The following is a 19,266-nucleotide window of genomic DNA, read 5'->3' on the forward strand; positions in this document are numbered from 1 at the left end:
GAAATAAAGTAATAAAAATATGTAGAAGCTAAAGTGTTCCTGGATTTTAGAATTCAAACAGACAAGCACATGCCACACAACAGCCAGACTTAACAATTGTTGGTATGAGAGACAAAAAATGTCTGGGTACAGGACTTTGCAGAACCTGGAGGAAGCAGAATAGATAAGAAGGAATTGGAGAAAAATCACATAATACAAAGACCAATACAAAGCCTTGGTGGAGCAGTGGGCTAATGCCTCCCTAAGTAACACCAGCTGCCTGCAATTAGTGCAGGTTCGCATCCCACCAGGCTCAAGGTTGACTCAGCCTTCCATCCTTCCAAGGTAGGTAAAATGAGGACCCAAATTGTTGGGGGCAATAAGCTGACTTTGTAAAAATGCCGCTGGGGGGGGCCGCGAAAGCCCTAATAAGCAGGCATATACATAGAATAAAGGCTATTGCTACGCACATTGATTTGTGCTTCTTAGATTGTAAGCCGCCCTGAGTCTTCGGAGAAGGGCGGGATATAAATGGGGTTAAAAAAAAGTCATTTGAAAAAAAAGTAGGCCCTGGGAAAAGGAATCCATCTAACCACAGCAGGCAGTAGAATGACCTAGATCAGGGGTGTCAAACTTGCAACATCACGTGATGTATTGCAACTTATCATGACTTTTTTGCCATTGCCAGCAATGGGGTGGGTGCAGTTTCACAATGATGCATCCGGCCCGTGGGCTGGCAGTTTGACACCCCTGACCTAGATCTTTTCAAGCTCTTCAGTTCTTATTTTGTGGCTTTACTGAAGTTGTTTGAAATTGTTTAGATGGAGTTCTTTAGGTGAAAGTTAGGCAAAAATGCCCATTTATAAGATCTTCCTTTCAAACACGCTGGACCTGCTCTCTGGTTATTCAATATACTAACTAACCAAACTTCTAAAGTCTTAGCCAATCCACTCCAAGGCAAAAACAGAGCAGAAAACTTTGCAAGGTTTAAATAAATGCAGGCAACTCATAGACTGGATAATCTACAATGTAAAATTTAAATTGCTGTATTTCTTTTGGGAGCAACAAATTAAACTCTAATTGTCATTCTGAATTTACAGAGAATCATTTATTTCCTCCAGAGGTGGCAGGCAAATGACTGAATAAACTTAGGATTGGCTTCACATGCTAGTTTCTCAATGTATTATCTATCTATCTCTCATGTTTTAGGATTTTTAAATTTGTTTTTTATAATTCATTGTTATGCAGAAAAATCCTGCATTACCATGGCAACAAATGCATAGCAGCACACTGGCACTCAATTAAGAAACCAACTCCTTCTTGCCTGACAAACTACAATATGTTATATAAATAATGCTAAGCTATATAAATTCATCTATATGCTTATTTCTCAGTATTTTTAATCTTATGCTCAAAGAGATACTTTTATCATAACTCTCATAAGCATCTTAACATTTTCAGCACCATGCAACTTTATGAAAGTGATAAATGCAAACTTTCTGTGTATGTTGAGAACATAGGATATTTAGCCTGGAGAGAGATTACTTGACTCTTTTTTGCCACAGAGATGAGACCAAGAGAAATGGCCTTTAAAGAACAAACTACAAAGCAAAACAAAGAAATACTGTTTGGTAATGAATTTCTTAATTGCCAGTTCTAGATCAGACATGGTTCTTGCTTAGAATTTGCTTCAATTTGTTATGTACATTTTCAGATTATTATTGTTATTTAATTTTGAACAGCTTATACATCTTGGAAAATTTATTATTTTTTTATTTATTATTTTTTATTTTTTTCCTTATTAATTTGAAAATTCTTTCTATCTTGGCTCTCTGTTGAGGATTTTTAGCAGATCAAATGTTCTTGTGCCACAAGAGGAACAGTGCTGCACTGGAATCGCTAGCCAGGAGCCTGTTTCTGGCTGACAAAAAAATCTTTTGAGAGATAAGGAGAGATCTTTGGAATCACACGTTTTTGTGCTCCAGAAAAGCTGTTCTTTGTGAGAAGATCATAGGAATTAAGTTTCTTGTGATGGATAAAAAACAAAAAGCTTAGCAAGAGTGGGATCCAAGAAAATTTTAAACAGATAAACGGAAGCAGTGATTTTTTTCAAAAAGCAAAAGAATTTTGTTTTAAATGAAAGTGTCTTTGAAGATAACAAAAGCATGATTTTGTTGCAGTTTTATTTTTTATTTTCTTAATCAAATAGAGCAAGAAAAAGAAAAAACTGAGCATTTGATTAGTTAGGAATCGTTTCCTTTGCCACTTTAGTCACACTTTCATTAAATTATGAATGACTGTATTAAGAATATTGTTTAGTTAATAGTTTTATATGAATTCAGCAGCTTGAATGCTGATCTAAATTTACTTAATCAGCAAGTTGAAAACCAAGCTATCTAGGCTGTGATTCGAACCTCGCTTATTTTTGATTATTAGTATATATTTGCTAATTATAACATGCTATTAAATGAGAGAACTCAATAAATCCTCATTTAAATGACAACTTTGAATTTATTTTTATACTCAGGAAATGACTTCTTGATATTTAACTTTGTACAATTTTATATGTAATAAGACATTTTATTAGGCAATGAAGAGGCTAATTACCTGTAATTATTTAAAAGTATTTACTATGTATTTACTAGTTTAAAAGTATTTACTATGACTATTTTTAAAAACTGGATTCCACAGGAATTTGTGCAACACCCTGCCTTATTCACAGAGTTTTACAGATGTCCAAGTTTTGAGTTGTATTTGTAGAAAATATTTTCACCAGTATGGCCATAACTATGCTTCTAGCTTATAACTGGGGAACTTCAGTTTGACGAACAGATGAGAAAAATTGCAATAATAATATTAATAATTTTAGATGCTGAAAATCAGGGATTTCTAAGCTTGAGAAGCAGCTAAGAAGGAAAACTACTTGCCTTTCTTAGTTCATGAATACATGAAAGGGAGAGCAAGGCTGCACTCATTTGGATGCCCTGCTATACATTTCTGGGGGGAAAAAATGCATCCCTAAAAAAGAAGGCATAAACATATATCAGATTTACATATCTTAATTTCAACGAAAAGATACTTGGATTAGATGTATTAACTACAATTTATTTATTTATTTATTTATTTAGATTTATATACCGCCCTTTCCCGAAGGACTCAGGGCGGTTTACAGGGCATTTAAAAGACAGTCAATACAAATGTTAAAACAAATTAAAAGAGATTAAATAGAACCCTGAGAAAATTAAAACCCAGTTAAAATTAAAATTAAAAATATTCTCAGCCTGGGCCAGAGAGCTCGAAGAGCCAGGTCTTCAGGTCCCGGCGGAATGAACGGAGGTTGGGGGCAGTCCTAAGCTCCGCAGGCAGCTGGTTCCACAGGGCAGGCGCACCCACTGAGAAGGCCCTACCCCTGGGCTTTAAATAGAAATACAAAATATCTCATTATATATGACCAGATGGACTGTGTTCCTGAAGAGTCTGCTCTCTGCTCAGCATCAAATTCCTGTTTTACTTTCTTATGGTTCTTCCACATTAAAACAGATTAAGAACAGTCGGCTCTTCCAATGGAGCACAGCTTCAGACAGAAACTGTTCAGAGTGTCCTTTAAACAGGAGCATGTCTCCTGAAAGATATGCACATGGCCACCCAAAAACCTTTTGACCTTGCCTCACCATTTTTTGATGTCTTATTTACTCAGACCCCAATCTCTTATGATTTCAATTATGTGAAGAAACCTGCCTATATTCAGGTAATGCTCACTGGTCATCAAGGCAAAGCTACACTCTAGAGTTATTTTCTTTGTTGCTACCTTAGATTAGTCTCATGGTTCTCTTTATATCAGAATCACTAATAGTTTCTGCAAAAACAAAATACAACAGCCAATGTAATGTAATGGTTAAGGGACTGGAATCGGACTGGGGGAAACTGTAGGCTTCAATATTTACTGGTTAGCTTTAGCCAAACATTAACTCCCAGTTCAATTTATATTATAAGCTTGGGGGGATGGGAGGATTGGACAAAGGTGTACTATGTACACTGCTGAAACTCCTGGAGGAATGGAAGAATGTAAGCCTAATAAATAACATCTTTGCCCTGCCTTCCTGTTTCCCAAATGAGTGCTCCTATTGAGGAATTCAGCAGCCAAATATGACTTCTCAAGGTCTTGAAGCTATTAAGAAATCTTCTCCTCAGAGTTTCCATTATTGTTCTCTGTCACTCGATATTGTATGATGACATTGGTTAAATATAATAAATCTCCTTATCTAAAGGTTATTGGTGGCATCATTTCATTCTGTGTATATACACAGAGGCTGCACTCTATGGGGATTGTTTTGAGTAAATATTGATCAAGTTCACTATGTTTAAAGTGCCTGAATCTATAATCTCAAGTAGCCTACAGCAAATTTCAGAATACTAATATATATATATATATATATATATATATATATATATATATATATATATATATATATATATATATATATATATTTCTCTCTCCAATTTAAATTGACATCAGTGAGCAATATCTGGGAACTCTGGATAGACAGACTAATTTTCTCTGAAGTTAGCATGTCAGTGAATTAGATATACTGTAGGAGAGATTTGAATAGCAGAGTACTGTTAATCTCCAAAAAGCCATCTCTAAACAGTAATCAAATGTGGAAAGCTTGGCATCTGAAAAAGTTCCTGTTGTAGTGTAATGCCTGGAGAAAACATAAGTTAGAAAGTACTTGGTAAATGATAAAATAGTTTAGTGAGTGAAGATTGTCTCACAGTGTCATGTTGATAGAACTTTGAAAAATTGTCTCACTTACTTTTTTATATCAGAATATTAACATATGATGTTCAGGGATGTTTATAATTCCTAGTGATCCTCTGCAAAATGAGGTTTACAGTTATATTGGGATTATTATTTACAGTGCAGTGCATATATTGCTAAGCACATTGGTTTGTGCTTAAATTGTAAGCCGCCCTGAGTCTTCGGAAAAGGGTGGGATATAAATGGGATTAAAATAAAATAATATATATATATATATATATATATATATATATATATATATATATATATATATATATATATATATATATATATATGAAATATATCTAAATGTGTGGAAGCACTTTTGAGAAGCAAAATTTTTAAACCATTATGTAATGATTTACAAAAAACAGTGGACCTGAATCATGATCTGTCATTCTGTTTGGTTATATTCTACAAAGTATGTTTCAAGAGATTCTCCCTATTCCAAAATAAAGTTTCTACCCTAAGAGAGCAAGTATGTTATAGTAAATTATACTACTGGTCTGAAAAATTGGAAAACTCAGTTTCTAATTGACCTTCGCTAGAGAACTCTAGGCCAGTTATATTCTGTTACTTCCACCTATTTATGGATAAAAGAATTCATATGCTGCCTTGAGTTCCATGGGGAAAAAAGCAGGACATAAGTCAAATAACTAGAGATGAAAGATCTTTTTCATTACCACACTGTGTGCATTTTAACTTCATTTCTTATCAAGGCCTTTAGCTTCAGCTCTGCGGTACACCTGTACCCTTTTTAAAAAAAATGCCCTAATCACCCCAGTACAAAATGACTGAGGAATGGGAAATAGGGCAGGAAGAGATTCAATTGTTTGCAGTGGCTGGTTCCCAGTAGGGGTCCTGAATTACCAACATAGAGGAAAATTAGCCTGATTAATTTGTAAAGCTTCGTTGCCTTCTTTGCCTGGAATCAACACAGTAATTATTAAAAAGCTAAACTGTGATCTAGCCAGAGCCTGAATCTTGGAAATTGTTTCTTCTTTTTATTAGTTTAAATACATTTCATTAATTTAAATGTTGATACCTGTTGTTTATCAATGATTGGTAAATGGCTGAGAAAGAAAATCAAGTAGTAGAATAATAAATTCAACCAATGAATCAGTTAACAGATTTAAGAATAAATAATAAAGCTGCTTTTCACCCCTCCAGAACTAGACTTTTCTTAGTTGTAACAAATCTTGTTGTTGATGTAAAAAGCTTTTAGCTGAATTCAGAAGTTTGGGGGGGGAGGGGAATGGTGCATGCACATGTGCCTTTGAGTTATTTTTTTATTCCAGGTGACTGCCTGAATTAGACCCTTCAGGTTTTGTAGCCAGATTTTAGGGAAGTTGTTTGCCATTGCTTCCCACCTAGGCTAAAAACAAGTGATTAGGTCAAAATCACCCACCTGGATTCATGCCTAAGAACTCCTGGTTTCCTGGTTTCTAGTCTGATGCCTTAAGCACTACACCAAATTAGTTGCCTTAGAAGATAAGTAAGATCTTGATTATTATTAGGACCTGGGACCACTTGACTTTGGGGCTGCTGACTAGAGTGGGAAATCAAAGACAGACAAACATTCATTCAAAGGGTTGATGTGGCATTAGTGAATCAACTATCTTAAATATGATCTTTATTAAGTGAGCTCTTGATTTTTATTAAGAAAAACTGGGCATATTTTTCTGCCTCTTTAAGATCCTTTGAGAAAATATAATATTCTGCCCTTTTAATATTTCCTTCTCTGGGGAGGGGGCTGACTTCCCTCACATTTATACAATATATATTCACATTTAGAAACTGTGAAGGCCATTTCAGAATGCTTATATTTTTGTACTTCAAGTGTGTAATGGTTATTTTGGAGATATATTTCCAGTTATTGTCTTCATTTTGCTTCATTTTCTTTATTGATTATGGTTGTATAATATAATTAACATTTATATGGTCATTTTTTATTTTTATGTGCACAATATTCCCTTGATGCTCACTGTCATACAATATCAAAACTAACTATAGTCAAACCTATACATAATGGTTAGCAAGGTATGCTTCTCTTCAAATATATTTTCTATCAACCCTCAGTGTAATATTTGTTTCATCAATTTAGAATACTTTGTTTCAGAGTATTTCAGGCTTGCCAAAGATTTCTCCAGATATGGGGGATCAGAAAAGCGGATCAGCAAGGGAGATGAGGGGAATACCCAGACTCACTTGTGTGAAATGGTTGGTGGGAGTACTGCACTCTCTTTCTCTGTGTCTGTGTGTGTGAGAGAGGGGGAGAGAGGGAGAGGGAGAGGGAGAGGAAAGAGAGAGGGAGAGATCTCCTTCCAACTATCTTACACGGATCACACTTACATTAACAATGCTATCCAATATGGATGCCTACTCTAATATCTACGAAACTGTTCAACCGGTCATTTGAAGTGATTTGTAGCTAGAGCAACACAGTAATCAGAATTTTAAGAAGCATTACACTCTCAGGCCAAATTGTGGTTATCTTAAAAGAACTTCCTGCCAACTAGTGCATGGAAATGTATAGACATCCCTGATCCAATGTTTATGTTTTAATAAATAATAATAAATGAATAAAAGCTCACATAGTCACTATATGATACAAAGTTAAACATAACATCTATCTACAAATCTGAATAATATTTATTATGTATGTGTAACCTTACAGATTCAGAATAACAAAACAATATAAAGCAACTCAAGAGAGAAAGAAAAAGATTAAAAGCAGAAGCAAAATGCAATGTAATGTTGAAGTTAAAAAAAATCTTGGGAAATGGGTGATAGGCTCAAAAAAGAGTGAATAGAATTGACAATAAATGTGTTGGAAAGTGAAATAAGAAAATTATTTTAGTAATTTATATGGAAATAATAATGATTCTTCAAATAATGAAATTGTTAAATTTCATTGTTAATTTAATTGTTAAATTAAGCCATGAAAATGAAGTCATTAAGTGCCATATAAATATTAAAAATGTATATTGTCTCTTTATGGATTGGCTGTACAACTAGTTTATTTCTAAGCTAGAAATAAATTCTGGGCAAGGAGAAAGACAAGGAAGCGGGATGTCCTTAGTTGTTGCAGAAGTAAAGATGCAAGGTTGCTGATGTGAGTTTTCATTCTTGTTTTTGTGTTCCCTGAAATTTTAAAAGAGGTAAGGCTCACACTTGTACTACCAAGAGATAACAATAGAAATACCAAAGGGACAGTGGAATTCAGTGAAATAAAGAAAAGTCAGATAAATGAAAGGGAACCCAGCCTTATCTGGAGATGGTAAAACTGAACAACTATAGCTTACAAGAATAAGCAATGAGATTTTTAAACTAATCCAGTTGAGTTAGGAATAGCAGAATTTAACAGTTCCACAAGCCTTCCAAAGACAGTGATCAGCTACATTCCCTACAATTAATATAGCTAATAAATGTTTTCCTTCCTTCCTACAGTCAGAAAGGGAATGAAAGACATACGGTAATTCAGTTAAAGTAAACAATTACTAGGTTACTTCAACCTAATGCGGTACCTACTGAATTATAGAGGATGGAAGAAAATTTAGGGGTATGTGTAAGTTAAAAGAACATTAAGCTCTGGTAAAAGGGACATAATTCCCAGTCCTTAAAGGAGAGGGCTAAAGCAAGAATTGTTACTACTGCCTTTATTGCTAGAAAAGATTATAAACACAGCATGAAAGGGAAATATTTAATCTCACTAAGTATTGTCATTTGTCCCTTACAAATATATCTTAAGCATAAGTAAATAACTAAGTTGTATATAATAGGCTTAACACACCAAGATTCTTATCTTAATTGTAATTCCACCATGGTTATTTAAAATTTTAATGGAAAACTATGAAAGAAATGCTTTGGGTAATGTTAAAGTGTGGTCTTCAGGACATGAATATATGTGTACTTCTATATGCAGATTGTGCAATTATGTTAGTTGAGAGTCTAAATAATTTGCAATAATTACTGTATGAGGAATATTTGCAACAATACATATCCAGCATCTAAAATATATATTTATCAAAGACCAAGGTATTTATGCTCAATAGAGAAAGTATAATGAACAAGATTTGTTGTCTCTTCTTTATTCATAAGTATTTTTATATCATTTTTAAAGATGCTGCTCATACAAGCAGTGCAGTCTTATTGTGCATAAAATCTTCAGAATTGCCATTCATATTTTGTACCTTTCAAATGTCTCCTATTTAGTTATTTATTATGATATAAATGCATATGTAGTATATATGTTTGAAATACAGATTATATTTATTCAATTTAAAATATTTATAAATTAATCAGAAAATATGTGACTAGTCGTGAATTAGATGGTTATGTGTGCCATCCCAGTTACTGAATGTTCATTATCCTGAACCAAAATCAAAGAAGTATTTTTTGTTGCAGCTGAATCTGAACTGAATTGGAAAAAAATATTTGATTCCTGCTGATACCATTTTGTTTCCTTGTTTAGCCACCTCTGTTATATAACCTAATGGCATTCCATGAAGCTGAAAAGGTAGACTGTAGGCCACTTCTGCTTTAATAAGCACATTGGGTGAGGAAATCAATTTCTGTCATAAGAGACTGGATTATGCCATTCCTTCTTTTCTGATTCAAAAGCAAATGAAAGCATGTGCAGCCATATGAACTGTTGCAAACTGTTTTCTTCCTGGGTTTTCTGTTGTTTTAGTCTGACTGAAACATTATAAAGAAAACTATTGGAAGTAGGGTTCAAAGTTTGGTATTATTAAAAGAAAAATCTACTCAATTAATCATTTGTAAATGAAAGTTTACCCTGGCCTCCTTAAAAAACAGGTTCCCCACTCCATTTCTTGTTGTTTGGGTTATGGTCTCTGTCTCTCTCTCTCTGTCTCTCTGTCTCTGTCTCTCTGTCTCTCTTTCTCTCTGTGTGTGAGTGAGTGAGTGAGTGTGCATGTTTGTGTGTGTATCCATGTGTTCAACATCAAAACATGCAAATATATCTTTGAGTTGAACTTGAGTCCTGGTGACTACATGAACACAACAATAGAGTTTTTTGCACAACAGTATGGAAATGGTTATTTCCCCCTTTTCAAGGATTTATTTTTTCAGCTTCCAATCTAATGTACAGAACACTAAACAAAGCTTAAAAAATAAGTCACACTTATATTCTGTTCTTCAGAATTTGAAGCCTGAAATATTTAGGTTCTTAGATTATGGGAGCCGTGAAAGACCAGGTTAGAGATAGATCTTCATGGAGATTATGTGGTTACAAGAAGTTGAAAAGAAAATCAATTTTAAAAATCCTCTTGCAGCTGTCCTTTTTAGATTATTTTATTAAGGGATAAAATTTCTTCTTAGTCTTCCTTCTCTGAAATCTTGTATGAAGATTAATAGATAAAATTGCTTTACTTACCTTATCCAGAGAATACCTTTTTTACAAGATACTTATGAAACAGAGTCCAAGAACTCTTTAATCTTCAATCTTATGTTAAGGTTGGAGTTCAATTATATTACTGTACCTCAAGGCTTAATTTGGTTGTCAATATTATTTCTGCTACATGTTAGGGTCAAGAACGGAACTGATATAAATAAATTACCGGTATACAGATTCTTCATTGCTTTAAAACGATGAATTTCATAGGCATTGCTTATTGAAAGCTAACAGAAGTTACTAGGTTTCCCCAAAGAAAACAACAAAGAAATGTTCAGCTATACCCCTTCCAGTGACATCCTTGGATTAAGGAAAAGCCTGCTTTAGTCTACAAAGGGTTGTCCTCTTAATTCAAGTGAAAATATAATGATGCCTTTAAATATTTAGGACTGAGTTTTAACATAAAACAATTCATTATTTTTAAACTGATTTAAAAATTATTTTTTAAATCTATGATGATCTGTCTCTAATCTGGTCTTTCAAGTCTCTCACCAGTACACACATTGGCCCTGTAATCCATCCACATTGCTACAGTCATCCCTTTCTTTCTTCTTTCAGTGCATCACCACTTCACAAAGTTTGTTGCTATTAAGGTAATTTCTGTTGATATTGTTGTTATGAAATTAGGTAGATATCATTCTTACTTTATAAATCCAGTTTACTTTTTATTACAATCCATCCAGGTAAAGATCAAGGTGATTGGAAAACTGGTGTTTTTAAAATGAAATATTTCAAACAGCTCTTACAGAAACATAAATGCTTGTAATAGAAATTCTGACCTTCAAAAAAAAATTCATCATTGTGTTCTGAGTTTTCATAAGCAATTCATTTGCTGTGCAGGCTACCATTCATTGGGGCTTTTCTTGACCCTGACTGGAGAAGCATGTTCTCCAATAAACTACATCATTTTTTAATAGGGCCTATTTTTCTACTGGGAATTGTACAGCGACCAACTTTTTTTTAATTAAAGAATTCAGCACAGAATGCATAGGTTCTGAAAGGCAAGCTTTTCTCTGTGTCTTCTTTGTTGTGCCAGCTTTGAATTCTGAAATGTCAATTACTGTTACACAAAAGTCCATTTTAATTCTAATGCCTTGAAGTGTGTTAAATTGCCTGAAATTAGGGTGTATTTTAATATATTCTAAGGAGGAATATATTGTATTTAATATATTATATTCTAAAGAAGAAAAAGAATGAAATGGAACACAGTTTATCTTCCACAGTTTTATTACAAGCAGAATGATCACAAAGGAATATTAACGTAATCAATGTGGCGTGTACATTTATCAAAGGAGGGGAACAAAGGCAGCCTCATTATTACTGTTATTATTCTGTTAATAAATCAGTGACAGCCATAGGGCAGGGGAGAGATTGATTGGGTGACATAAATTTTGAGTTCTTGTACCCTTTGGAAGCATTAAATGCATTAACATTATTTCTTCACATAGGTTTAGTCGATATCTGAACACAGCATTACACGTGGACAAAGAAGTCACTGACTCAAAGGAAAAATAAAAGTAGAAAATGATGTGTCCTCTACTTCTTTATTAAAACTCTGTTCACCTCCAAGAAGTTTTTTTAAAAACAATCAATTTTAGTCCTTACCACATATCAGATTAAATCTACCCAATCCATATTGCTAAATGTTTAGCCTGTCTTTATTTGAGATTTGCAAGCAGATTTCTTTTTTTAAAAGATCAGAAGGCATACCTCCAGTGTGTAAAGATACTGTATGTCCAAAGTTATTTTCTTGTCACCATTTACATTGTAAGCTATTTTTGACACATAGTAAACTATCACACAGTTTTCATTTTTCCCTCTTCTTCTTTAGGTTATGTGCCATGTCCTGTTTCTTACTTGAGATTAGGTCAGGACTTGGTAATTTTTTCCAGGTTTAGAATTTAGAATAACAGAGTTGAAAGGGATCCTGCAGGTCATCTAGTCCAACCTCCTGCCCAAGCAGGAGTCCCTACACCATTTCTGACAAGTGGCAGTCCAGTCTCTTCTTGAAAGCCCCCAGTGATGAAGCACCAACAGCATCTGAAGGCAGTCTGTTCCATTGATTGATTGTTCTCACTGTCAGGAAATTTCTCCTTATTTCCAGGTTGAATCTCTCCTTGATCTGTTTCCGTCTATTATTCCTTGTCTGGCCTTCAGGTACTTCGGAAAATAGGTTGAACCCCTCCTCTCTATGACAGCCCCTCAAATATTGGAAGATTGCTATCATGTCTCCCCAGTCCTTCTCTTCACTAGACTAGCCATGCCCAGTTCCTGTAACCGTTTTTCATATGTTTTAGCTTCCAGTCCGCTAATCATCTTTCTTACTCTTCTCTGCACTTTTTCTAGAGTCTCAACATTTTTTTATATAGTGTGAAGACCAAAATTGGTTGCAGTATTCTAGATGTTGTCTTTAAAAAGGCTTTACAGAGTGTTATTAGTACCTCATGTGATCTTCATTGAATCCCTCTGTTAATGCAATTTAGGATTGCATTGGCTTTTTTTGGCTGCCACCACACACTGTTGGCTAATATTTAACTGACTGCTCACTAAGACTCTAAGATCCATCTCACAGTTGCTGCTATTAAGTCTGGTTTCACCCAATCTATATGTGTACTTTGCCTAAGTGTAAGACTTTACTTTTCTATACACTGAATTTCATTTTGTTAGATAGAGCCCAGGGTTCAAGTCTGTCAAGATCCCTCTGGTACTTGGTTTCAGTAAAGAAACAGGTAAATTAAATAAATGAATTCATTCTACGACAGTTATTTTGCAGTCTGGTTAGATATCTTCTATAGTTTGGCAGTCATTTGAGATATCAGCCTTTAAAAAATAAAATCTCTTATTTAATATCAGAATTCTTCTGAGATCTTAAGCATGGATGCTGTGCTGCTGACACTTTATTTTGGGGAAAAACTTAACCTGTGCACATGTAAAAAATATTAAATTTTAGATATTAGATTTATTTCAAATAACTATAAAATTATACTTACAAAGACATTCCACATCTAATAGAGAGTGATTCCCAAAGGGTAATTCTGTCCTCTCTGCATGTGAGCCACAAATAGAAATCCTTTTCAAATCAGCTGTCTTGCCTGGCTATCCAAATGTTGCAAGGAGATACCCTAGAAATGCTTATATGATGCAGTAGGTTAAGATTTCATAGATACATTTGTAGATATTTAAATCATTATTCAGGTATAAAAAATAATCTATGTTACTAAAGGCAATTGTTGTAGAGAAATGGAAATTTGACACATAACACTGGTTAAATATGCACTCATGCCTTGTTACAGTTGAGCTCAATTCCTGGTGACTTTATGGGCGTGCCCGTGTACATTTCTTGGCAAAAATATGGAAGTGGTTGGCCACTGCCACTCCCACTCTAGAAGAGAACCCAGGATTATCTGAGGGACCTCCAGTATCTGCAAGAACAAAAGGTGACGTAACCACAAATGAACTTCTGTGTAAAAAAGACAGGTCATTTTCAACTCTGGAATTGATCTCTGCCATTGAAAGAAATTATTTGGCTTGGAAAGCACTCAGAGGAACTTTTTTAATTACATGTGGATCTTTTTTGTACCAAGCTAAAAGGAACAAAACAAACCATATGACTGGGGTTAGCCAAATCTTAAATGCAAAATAAAAAACCAAGCAAGAGAGAAGTGATTGGATCTGACATATCTAGTCTAATTCACTGTTTAGTGCAAGAAATGGAGAAGTAGAGGATCTGTAACAATGCTCTTGTTTAAGACTGTGAGAGAGGGGAGTCCATGGAACCTGAGGGTCTTATAAAATAAAACTATAAATGCAAATTTGTCAATAACATTTATCCAAATGTTTAGCAATACACTCAAATTTTCCTTCTCTTCTGAAGGCTTATACAGCAGGATACACAGTATGGGATGATAGCAGAGTAAGGAAGCGTTAACAGCTACCATACTAATTGTAGCAGAAGATTTTAGAAGAGACATCATTGCTAACGTTCTGTAAATCAAATTCTTGTGGTAATTTCAAGTTGAAAAGGAATTGTTTTGTCAATTTAGTAATCTCTCTTAAAAAGTATATCAATATCCTTTATTATAGATCATAACTGATATAAAAGGCATGGTCCTAAAATTACAGGAGACTTAAATAATCTTGAGCCTTTTTCCTGCTCTTAGTTTTTCTAGCTTAGTTAGCTTAGCTTCCCAATTTATTTCCCTTGGAATAGCTGCTTTTAGCCCTGCTATTTGAAGTTATTATTTTATAAACCATACTGGCATATGCACACACACCAACCCCAGATGTATTGAAACCATACCTTTCAGAAGTCCAAGTCAATTTTGACCTGGCTAGATACAGCTCCAATACATCTGAAAAGTAATAAGTTGTAAGTTGTAAAGTAGAAAAGACTGACAAAAATTAATGGAATAATAGTACTCATTTTATTCATCATTGTGTGTATACCTCTCATTTTATTTTATTTTTTGTTGCAAAAAACTGCTAACTTTTGTCTCTGAATGCTGTTAAGGAATTAATAAGAATGTTTATTTTAGTTAATCATTGAAATGGTAACAACTGTCATAATTTTACACACCATCTAGTTCTGGTGTACCTGACTAGCAAACAAACAGGACACTTTAAAATGAGCTAAGTGACAATGTCTTAATGAATTAAAAATCTTTAGCAAACTGTATCTTGATATTTTATCATTATACTTAATGCATTTACTTGGACTGATCTCAGTTTTCCCATCAACTCTTGCATGACATTCTAAAAAATTGTTGTAAAGGGGCTTCTGGTTTTCCCATTTGATCCCTGGCAGCTCTTCGAACTGACAGGGAAAATTATCGGCCATTTATGGCCCATCATTAAGCTGCAGATAGCCAAGGCCAAACTTACTAACAAGCACTTGAAAGCAACATGAAGAAATTAGGTGAGATTTTATCTTCTCTGCATCCCAAGTATTTTTCCTGTGAAAAGCTTCTTGAAAATGTATTCCCTGCCAAGGAGAGAGGGAAGGAATTTTTTCCCCACCCTCTAAAATGGCAGCATCTGATTACTTAGAGGAAACAAAGCTTTGAAAAAATCAACTTAATACAACTGGATATTTATTTTCTGTCTGGAACTTGGTGACCCAAAGAATTCCTATTCTTATTGGAATTCGTCACTTTGTTGTATTTGCAAAAAAGAATTTAAAGTGGATAATATTTTAGTTTGGGATTTGAAAAAGCCTGTAAATGCTATCGGGGATATTTTGTGGCACAACAGTTTTATTACTTTATTGTTTTATTATTCTGATAAAGAGACTTGTTTACAGCCCAGGTCTGACCTTGGTTTTATCTACCACAAACCTAGCTTCGAGAGAACATCTGGGCAGTGAGACTGGCTTTTAGGAACAGTGGAGGTGAACATTTACTTTCTTAATAAATAGCCTCCACCAGAAAGATCATTTTTAACTATGTCAGAAATGGAGGACGACTTCCAGATTCAGGATATGTTGAAACCTATACTTGAAGCTATTCTTCTAAACATTGACAAACTTAAAAGCTAATTTGAAAGATAAAGGTGCCAGCTTACCTCCAGAAGGCAAAATCCTGATTGCAGCTAGAAAACTACTAACCCAAAAAACAACAGAAGTGGAACAAATGAAAGCCAATGCAGAGGGCTCTACAGAACAACAAACACAGTCTACTAAAAATCCAGATAATGACACAATAATTTCAAAACTGGAAATAACTTTCGACTGAAGCAGCAAGAAGAAACCTGAGAAAGAAAAAGACCAGATTGAATTGAAGACAACAATACCAGAACAAACATGGGGATCTGGGAGATCAAGGCAACTTAATGATTATAAATGGGCCAGACTTCTTAGAAAATTAGCAACTAAATGGTCTCCCTTAATCCACATAATATACACAAGAATGAAGAGAGACCTATATGATGATTAAAAGCATTGATATGCAAACCTGGCTGGCAAAAGAAGAAAGCTAGAATTGGGTTGAAAAACTGGGGGCCCCTGTTTTATTAGAGAAGATCCTAAACTGTCACTTAGTGGGCTAAAGAGAATTTTTTAAATAAAAGGAAATTTGAGTATTAGATTTAAAACAGTCAGATTAACAAGGGAAATTTAAATTAACTATAAGAAAATAGGTTTGAATTATTGATTAGCCCAGTATACAGTATATAGATGATGGATCTGAACAAATAAGATACTCTATTATTAAAGCGGTGATCTATTAGGATGGGAAGTAAAAAATGTTTATGGAATAGAATAACAACATATTTAAGTTTTAATAGGTGTATTTTATATATTATATTTTTATGAAATGAGATAAAGGAAATTTTGGGTTACCTGAAAGTTAAATACTATGGATATTAAAGGTTAAATTGGAATTATTGTTGTTGTTAGTTGCGAAGTTGTGTCTGACCCATTGTGACCCCATGGACAACATTCTTCCAGACCTTCCTGTCCTCTACCATCTTCTGGAGTCCATTTAAGCTCACACCTACTGCTTCAGTGACTCCATCCAGCACCTCATTCTCTGTCGTCCCCTTCTTCTCTTGCCCTCAACCTTTCCCAGAATTAGGCTCTTCTCCAGTGAGTTCTTCCTTCTCATTAGGTGGCCAAAGTATTTGAGTTTCAACTTCAGGATCTGACCTTTTAAAGAAGTTTAGTTTGATCGCCTTGCAGTGCAAGGGACTCGCAGGAGTCTTCTCCAGCACCATAGTTCAAAGGCTTCAATTCTTTGGTGCTCAGTCTTTCTTATGGTCCACCTTTCACAGCCATACATGGCAACTGGGAAGACCATAGCCTTGACTATACACACTTTTGTTGACAGCGTGATGTCTCTGGTTTTAGTGTGCTGTCTAGATTTGCCATGGCTTTCCTCCCAAGGAGCAAGCACCTTTTAATTTCTTGGCTTCAGTCCCCATCTGCGGTGATCTTGGAGCCCAGGAAAATAAAATCTGTCACTACCTCCATTTCTTCCCCATCTATTTGCCAGGAATTGAGAGGGCCGGATGCCATGATCTTGGTTTTCTTAATATTTAGTTTCAACCCAACTTTTGCACTCTCCTTCTTCACTCGCAACAAGAGGCTCTTTAGTTCCTCTTCACTTTCTGCCATTAGAGTGGTATCATCTGCATATCTTAGGTTGTTGATATTTCTCCCGGCAATCTTAATTCCAACTTTTGATTCATGTAGACCTGCCTTTCTCATGATATGCTCTGCATATAAGTTAAATAGGCAGGGTGACAGTATACATCCTTGCTAGACTCCTTTCCCAATAAATTGGAATACTGTAACTAAAAATTAAAATTGGTAATAACAGGACATTGATTGTCTATTGAGATCTATTAAGATATGTATAAGTAAAAAGAAAAAATGTATTTATAAATGAGATACTGATTTTTTTTACTGAATTTTGATATAATTAGAATTTTATTAGCATAAATATGAAATAGCAAATGTCAAGAAAAACTGAGAAGAAATATTTGATGGTGTAACTTGAGATACTCACTAATGATTGTATTACTGACCTATTGTTTAACCCAATTACCACATTGCCTTCTAAAATGTTATTCTTATCCCTATAAAATCTAATAAAATCTTTTAAAAAAGAAAAAAATTGCTGTAAAGATAAAGATGCCTCCAACCAAAAGTAGCATGTTCTTCACTTTGCAGTAAAAAAATAACTTGGTGTGCTAGAGTTGTGTTTGTGAATTCCTTTGAGAAACAGTAGCTGTCATGCAATCCAAGAGATGTCCAAATTCAGATTCTCTCAGATCAGGTTCCCAAAGGATGATAAACATAACAAGGTTTGAAATACCTTTGTATAAGAGTAAACTTAAAAAGGTGGAGAGGGACTGCCTGTCCTGGCTGCACTCTGGAAATAACCATTTTACTGTGAGGTTTTTTAGATTATAAAAGGGCATATTTTTTCAAAAAGGTATAATGGTAAAATAAACAATTTGAAAGTGCTGCCAAGTAGTTATAGGATAGTATCATGCACCATGGTTTAACTCAAAATTAAGCATGAAATATTAAATTCAGAGAGCAACTTGCAAATACTACAATATGACAACTTAATCAGACCATATCCAATCAGTCTTCCAAAAGCTTTGTTCTCTTAGACCAAATATCAGCCTCCTCTCCATTTTGCTCAATTAATTTATCTGCTGTGGTAATGAAAAGGACAATTTCCTTTGCCTTCTGCCCTTTCAGCATCTTTTTTATGTCTATTAGAGATATATATGTCAGATCCTGAACTGAAATAGACCTTTATAGGATTTAAGGTCTCTCAGTATAAAATGGAATTCATTTTTTTCCTAAAGTAAAGAGATGTGAACGTGGACCAAAATGAACTTAGTGTTAGAAAAAAATGAAAAACTGAGAAAAATAAGCTTTGACAGACTGATCCATCTCTTTCTGAATTATTCTGCAGACTGAAGATACTGATTTGCTCTTCTGTAATGCAACTATGGAAATTGAGAATTCAGCCTGCAGAGAGGTGTCATCTTTATTGCTTTGTCTGAATAAGAAATTTGAAGATGCCAAGATATAGAATGAGACAGTTTCCATTCAGTTTTTCTTTCAATTGCCAGATGTAACCTAGGAAGAGAAGACATTTCAGTGAAATTCAATGAAATGGAAATTTTCCATCTTTGTCTGGTTTAAAAAAAAATAGTGAACATGCACTGAACATGCACTGTATTTTCCACTGAAGCTGAAAAATACAGTATAACAGAAATATTAAAATAAATTAGTTTTTTATCTATCATTTCTCATCCTGGTTTACTTCAGAATTTTGAAGTTTTCATGCAGTCGTGTATGTTCATTAGGCTTTTAGAAATGGGGCTCTATAGTTTTTAAATGCTGTCCAGAATTTTTAAAAATTGAAAATGAATCAATTCAATACATTCTAAATAAAATATCAAATAATGGTGTGATCAGAAAATGGGATATGAAGGTTTGGCCCACAGGAGTAAAGATTGATGCTCAGTCTTCCTTGAGCTTGATTGCTACTGAATCTAATCAATTCTATAATCATTGTTTTTCCAAAATATTGACAAGTCTCTTGTAGTCTTGTTC

The sequence above is a fragment of the Vipera ursinii genome (assembly GCF_947247035.1).
Source record: "Vipera ursinii genome assembly, chromosome: 5".
NCBI lineage: Eukaryota > Metazoa > Chordata > Lepidosauria > Squamata > Viperidae > Vipera > Vipera ursinii.